We start from the raw sequence: 8,140 nt of genomic DNA, 5'->3' as shown, positions 1-8,140 counted from the left end.
ATTGATCATCCTGTCAAAGCAAGACACGTATCACCAAGGCATGTTATATGTAAAACAAATGTTTCAAGCACTGCTATAATAACAACACACTGTACTCTACACTGCCACTTATTTACAACTGCAAATGACAGTTACTAATTCCTGTCAAGAATTTAAAACACTCATCATATACCTAATTAACACACATAGCCCGTGTCTTCAGTAAACTATGTCATTTTTCATAGTAGCTCTCTTCCCCCACCTAGTACTCAACTATTCATGAACACACAAAATACTGAACTCTGAGAGAACAACGCTATTCTCCACTAACTCTGTGCCACTTCTCACTGTATAAAGATGCAACGCCCTGTGCTTAAGATAGTACACCCAACTGCAAATAATCACACTAAACAGATCTGACTATATCAAAAGTACAAATTTAACAATAGCTAAGGACAACTAATAGTGATCCTTCACAATTTACTTAGCTCTTACACTAGTCAACGAATTCCACAAGCAAACTGCAAACATATTCACAAACCTTTACTTCCAATGGGAGCTGACACCAGTAGATACGTAGCTTGGCAACACATTGCAATTTGGGAGTCAACCTTGTAGACAATTCCAATGCACAGTAATTGTAGTATCACTTGAATATATTCAGCCAGACGTCTTCTAGAAAACTTCCATTTCAAATCTCACTCTAGTGCCACATGGGGTTTCACATTCAATTATGGGATTGCGTTCATTTGTCTATATCGATATACACTGAAAATAGCTGCAATGAACATGTAAGACCCATTACGTTAGTAGCACACTGAGAAAATCTTCTCACATGGCCACCAGTTTAGTCTGCTCACTCAAAAAGTACGCACTCACTAACCTTCTGTGCAACAGCACTGTAGTCTGGCAGCTAATGTCATACAAATTCCAAGTGCCAGCTCGCAGACAATGTCATGACATTCAAGAGCTTGGGATTAACAGCAACTTAATCTCATTGCCATTCCACAAACACTTGCCAAATGAAATCTCCAAAACTCAACAGGATGTATCTCTTTTGTTCAAAACTCATTTCCAAGCATTCATGACATAACTTCTTTCAAATCTCTGTCCAATAATCTGTGTTCTCAAAGCATTGTATGTCTTTTTCTGGGAGAGGATATCAATACACAAGCAAAACTAACACAAATTAGCCTGCATAAAGAAAACAACCACTGTCCCTGTGTGAGATGTTTCATGCATCAGGAGGCAACCTGTATTCATACTGTTCTTCCACTTGTGCCTCTAACACACGGTGCAAAGTTACTTGTGTTCTTCTTCTAACTGGTCTGATGTTTCAATGCCTTCAGTACAGCATCACTTTTGTATTTCTTCAAATGTCCATTCACACTTCTACCATCAAGGAGCAACATCAAACGTCTTCTTCACATTTCCACAGTAGAGGTTCACTTTCCACCTGTTGTTAGACAGTTGTTACCATGCTGCCATTTGCAAGTTCTTTCCAACAGCTAATGATGCAGGTGCACTCCATCAGACATGAACGTTATTCTCACAACACAGACTCACTCACGAAAAAATATCTGTTACTTGTAGTTATCACACGAGTAGCAGCAAACACATTAACAATGCGTATTAAAGAACTTGCCTACACAAAGAAAACAGAAGAAACCTTCACACTCGCCATTCTATCACGTACTGATCCTTAAATCAACCAAAAATCCACAAAAATTACACAGCAAAAATCCAAGAAGTAATGCAAACACACATTATTCGCCATACCTAGGACTTTCAAAATTCTCAACTCAAAATACATTCAGCCTTATCACCTGACACACACACACACACACACACACACACACACTCACACTTAAAACTCCATCGCAACGACAACTGCTGATGTATCACTGATGGGTTACACCTTTGAATTGAGCTACCCTCTGACAAATCTACAAAAGATGTCAATCAGTATATGAACTGAGCTGACATCCACAACTAGTGCCTCTTGGTTAATCATTAGATCTAACACAACAAAAATCTAACTGCCTTTACTATGCAGCACAATTCTCCAAATACTGTGATAACAAAACACAATCTCTATCAAAGACCACTTTCTCTGAAACAAAATCACTAAGTACAATTACCAAGTATCCATCCAATTTGGTTCCGTCCTACGCTGGATTAGTTGGCAGCTCAGCCCATGCTATTCCGCACAATCGGTTCCCGTCATTCTCACACGGCATCTCACTGAGAGAAACAATTGTCTCTCCAAGTTATAATCATTTAATTCTCACAACAAGAGAGAGTCTTCTGTGGGCTCTTTCTTCTCCCATCTAGTCACAAACGATGCTTTCACCTCAACAACGTATCAGCTCAATTCAACAGCAGAAACAAGTTCCATGTATTTCAATCCTCCTCAGGTTATTTTGTAATATGTGGCTCGCACCCACTTTCTGTTCAGCTCCATGTGCAATCCCAATCATTACTGAAAGGAGTAATTGATTGATCAACAGTTGCACATACTGGCCAACAGGCAAGGCATTAAGTTGACATCACATATGCTGTCATGTATTCATATTATCATTTAAACAAATGAACAACCAAATATTTTCTCACTATTATCCATAGAAGCATACACATTTTCTGATAACATTCCTACACTTTTCTAGAACAGTCATTAGCACGGTGTAACACAGAAATTGTATTCCGTATTAAAACACTAACCACATCACTGTAAATAGGACCAACTATCCAAAAATTAGCAACACATGCACTTACCTCGAAACTTCAACCTGTCACTCTGACACTGTCACATTCAAATTTACCCTCCACAAACTTTGCATACCTTCAAATACAACATGCACAATTAAATTTCAATCTCCCTCTCATTCCTTAAATAACTTTAGGACTAAACTTTTGTATCCAAACACTATTCCTTACCTCATCAACATTTCCTTTTGGTACTTCAATGTGCAGCAACTATTCTCCACTGCAAGTCTGCCTTCAGCATATGCTAATGATAACGCATTGCTTTGCTTCTTCACCGCATAAAAAATAGTAAATGGACCCGGCTCAGAAAAAGCACCAAACTATGAAATACGACTTCCAAACAAGCTTCAAAAACTCTTAGCTCTGCTCTCTCAAATTTCTCCAACGTATCACTGTGTGAAAACCTCACTGTCTTAATCCGCTATCGTTGAAATCGATAATATTCACTAGCATTGATCATCCTGTCAAAGCAAGACACGTATCACCAAGGCATGTTATATGTAAAACAAATGTTTCAAGCACTGCTATAATAACAACACACTGTACTCTACACTGCCACTTATTTACAACTGCAAATGACAGTTACTAATTCCTGTCAAGAATTTAAAACACTCATCATATACCTAATTAACACACATAGCCCGTGTCTTCAGTAAACTATGTCATTTTTCATAGTAGCTCTCTTCCCCCACCTAGTACTCAACTATTCATGAACACACAAAATACTGAACTCTGAGAGAACAACGCTATTCTCCACTAACTCTGTGCCACTTCTCACTGTATAAAGATGCAACGCCCTGTGCTTAAGATAGTACACCCAACTGCAAATAATCACACTAAACAGATCTGACTATATCAAAAGTACAAATTTAACAATAGCTAAGGACAACTAATAGTGATCCTTCACAATTTACTTAGCTCTTACACTAGTCAACGAATTCCACAAGCAAACTGCAAACATATTCACAAACCTTTACTTCCAATGGGAGCTGACACCAGTAGATACGTAGCTTGGCAACACATTGCAATTTGGGAGTCAACCTTGTAGACAATTCCAATGCACAGTAATTGTAGTATCACTTGAATATATTCAGCCAGACGTCTTCTAGAAAACTTCCATTTCAAATCTCACTCTAGTGCCACATGGGGTTTCACATTCAATTATGGGATTGCGTTCATTTGTCTATATCGATATACACTGAAAATAGCTGCAATGAACATGTAAGACCCATTACGTTAGTAGCACACTGAGAAAATCTTCTCACATGGCCACCAGTTTAGTCTGCTCACTCAAAAAGTACGCACTCACTAACCTTCTGTGCAACAGCACTGTAGTCTGGCAGCTAATGTCATACAAATTCCAAGTGCCAGCTCGCAGACAATGTCATGACATTCAAGAGCTTGGGATTAACAGCAACTTAATCTCATTGCCATTCCACAAACACTTGCCAAATGAAATCTCCAAAACTCAACAGGATGTATCTCTTTTGTTCAAAACTCATTTCCAAGCATTCATGACATAACTTCTTTCAAATCTCTGTCCAATAATCTGTGTTCTCAAAGCATTGTATGTCTTTTTCTGGGAGAGGATATCAATACACAAGCAAAACTAACACAAATTAGCCTGCATAAAGAAAACAACCACTGTCCCTGTGTGAGATGTTTCATGCATCAGGAGGCAACCTGTATTCATACTGTTCTTCCACTTGTGCCTCTAACACACGGTGCAAAGTTACTTGTGTTCTTCTTCTAACTGGTCTGATGTTTCAATGCCTTCAGTACAGCATCACTTTTGTATTTCTTCAAATGTCCATTCACACTTCTACCATCAAGGAGCAACATCAAACGTCTTCTTCACATTTCCACAGTAGAGGTTCACTTTCCACCTGTTGTTAGACAGTTGTTACCATGCTGCCATTTGCAAGTTCTTTCCAACAGCTAATGATGCAGGTGCACTCCATCAGACATGAACGTTATTCTCACAACACAGACTCACTCACGAAAAAATATCTGTTACTTGTAGTTATCACACGAGTAGCAGCAAACACATTAACAATGCGTATTAAAGAACTTGCCTACACAAAGAAAACAGAAGAAACCTTCACACTCGCCATTCTATCACGTACTGATCCTTAAATCAACCAAAAATCCACAAAAATTACACAGCAAAAATCCAAGAAGTAATGCAAACACACATTATTCGCCATACCTAGGACTTTCAAAATTCTCAACTCAAAATACATTCAGCCTTATCACCTGACACACACACACACACACACACACACACACACTCACACTTAAAACTCCATCGCAACGACAACTGCTGATGTATCACTGATGGGTTACACCTTTGAATTGAGCTACCCTCTGACAAATCTACAAAAGATGTCAATCAGTATATGAACTGAGCTGACATCCACAACTAGTGCCTCTTGGTTAATCATTAGATCTAACACAACAAAAATCTAACTGCCTTTACTATGCAGCACAATTCTCCAAATACTGTGATAACAAAACACAATCTCTATCAAAGACCACTTTCTCTGAAACAAAATCACTAAGTACAATTACCAAGTATCCATCCAATTTGGTTCCGTCCTACGCTGGATTAGTTGGCAGCTCAGCCCATGCTATTCCGCACAATCGGTTCCCGTCATTCTCACACGGCATCTCACTGAGAGAAACAATTGTCTCTCCAAGTTATAATCATTTAATTCTCACAACAAGAGAGAGTCTTCTGTGGGCTCTTTCTTCTCCCATCTAGTCACAAACGATGCTTTCACCTCAACAACGTATCAGCTCAATTCAACAGCAGAAACAAGTTCCATGTATTTCAATCCTCCTCAGGTTATTTTGTAATATGTGGCTCGCACCCACTTTCTGTTCCGCTCCATGTGCAATCCCAATCATTACTGAAAGGAGTAATTGATTGATCAACAGTTGCACATACTGGCCAACAGGCAAGGCATTAAGTTGACATCACATATGCTGTCATGTATTCATATTATCATTTAACCAAATGAACAACCAAATATTTTCTCACTATTATCCATAGAAGCATACACATTTTCTGATAACATTCCTACACTTTTCTAGAACAGTCATTAGCATGGTGTAACACAGAAATTGTATTCCGTATTAAAACACTAACCACATCACTGTAAATAGGACCAACTATCCAAAAATTAGCAAGACATGCACTTACCTCGAAACTTCAACCTGTCACTCTGACACTGTCACATTCAAATTTACCCTCCACAAACTTTGCATACCTTCAAATACAACATGCACAATTAAATTTCAATCTCCCTCTCATTCCTTAAATAACTTTAGGACTAAACTTTTGTATCCAAACACTATTCCTTACCTCATCAACATTTCCTTTTGGTACTTCAATGTGCAGCAACTATTCTCCACTGCAAGTCTGCCTTCAGCATATGCTAATGATAACGCACTGCTTTGCTTCTTCACCGCATAAAAAATAGTAAATGGACCCGGCTCAGAAAAAGCACCAAACTATGAAATACGACTTCCAAACAAGCTTCAAAAACTCTTAGCTCTGCTCTCTCAAATTTCTCCAACGTATCACTGTGTGAAAACCTCACTGTCTTAATCCGCTATCGTTGAAATCGATAATATTCACTAGCATTGATCATCCTGTCAAAGCAAGACACGTATCACCAAGGCATGTTATATGTAAAACAAATGTTTCAAGCACTGCTATAATAACAACACACTGTACTCTACACTGCCACTTATTTACAACTGCAAATGACAGTTACTAATTCCTGTCAAGAATTTAAAACACTCATCATATACCTAATTAACACACATAGCCCGTGTCTTCAGTAAACTATGTCATTTTTCATAGTAGCTCTCTTCCCCCACCTAGTACTCAACTATTCATGAACACACAAAATACTGAACTCTGAGAGAACAACGCTATTCTCCACTAACTCTGTGCCACTTCTCACTGTATAAAGATGCAACGCCCTGTGCTTAAGATAGTACACCCAACTGCAAATAATCACACTAAACAGATCTGACTATATCAAAAGTACAAATTTAACAATAGCTAAGGACAACTAATAGTGATCCTTCACAATTTACTTAGCTCTTACACTAGTCAACGAATTCCACAAGCAAACTGCAAACATATTCACAAACCTTTACTTCCAATGGGAGCTGACACCAGTAGATACGTAGCTTGGCAACACATTGCAATTTGGGAGTCAACCTTGTATACAATTCCAATGCACAGTAATTGTAGTATCACTTGAATATATTCAGCCAGACGTCTTCTAGAAAACTTCCATTTCAAATCTCACTCTAGTGCCACATGGGGTTTCACATTCAATTATGGGATTGCGTTCATTTGTCTATATCGATATACACTGAAAATAGCTGCAATGAACATGTAAGACCCATTACGTTAGTAGCACACTGAGAAAATCTTCTCACATGGCCACCAGTTTAGTCTGCTCACTCAAAAAGTACGCACTCACTAACCTTCTGTGCAACAGCACTGTAGTCTGGCAGCTAATGTCATACAAATTCCAAGTGCCAGCTCGCAGACAATGTCATGACATTCAAGAGCTTGGGATTAACAGCAACTTAATCTCATTGCCATTCCACAAACACTTGCCAAATGAAATCTCCAAAACTCAACAGGATATATCTCTTTTGTTCAAAACTCATTTCCAAGCATTCATGACATAACTTCTTTCAAATCTCTGTCCAATAATCTGTGTTCTCAAAGCATTGTATGTCTTTTTCTGGAAGAGGATATCAATACACAAGCAAAACTAACACAAATTAGCCTGCATAAAGAAAACAACCACTGTCCCTGTGTGAGATGTTTCATGCATCAGGAGGCAACCTGTATTCATACTGTTCTTCCACTTGTGCCTCTAACACACGGTGCAAAGTTACTTGTGTTCTTCTTCTAACTGGTCTGATGTTTCAATGCCTTCAGTACAGCATCACTTTTGTATTTCTTCAAATGTCCATTCACACTTCTACCATCAAGGAGCAACATCAAACGTCTTCTTCACATTTCCACAGTAGAGGTTCACTTTCCACCTGTTGTTAGACAGTTGTTACCATGCTGCCATTTGCAAGTTCTTTCCAACAGCTAATGATGCAGGTGCACTCCATCAGACATGAACGTTATTCTCACAACACAGACTCACTCACGAAAAAATATCTGTTACTTGTAGTTATCACACGAGTAGCAGCAAACACATTAACAATGCGTATTAAAGAACTTGCCTACACAAAGAAAACAGAAGAAACCTTCACACTCGCCATTCTATCACGTACTGATCCTTAAATCATCCAAAAATCCACAAAAATTACACAGCAAAAATCCAAGAAGTAATGCAAACACACATTA

This window comes from Schistocerca piceifrons, chromosome 9 (genome assembly GCF_021461385.2).
Source record: "Schistocerca piceifrons isolate TAMUIC-IGC-003096 chromosome 9, iqSchPice1.1, whole genome shotgun sequence".
In the NCBI taxonomy this organism is placed as follows: Eukaryota; Metazoa; Arthropoda; class Insecta; order Orthoptera; family Acrididae; genus Schistocerca; species Schistocerca piceifrons.
The sequence above is the reverse complement of the archived record's forward strand: the minus strand, read 5'-3'. Positions refer to the sequence as shown.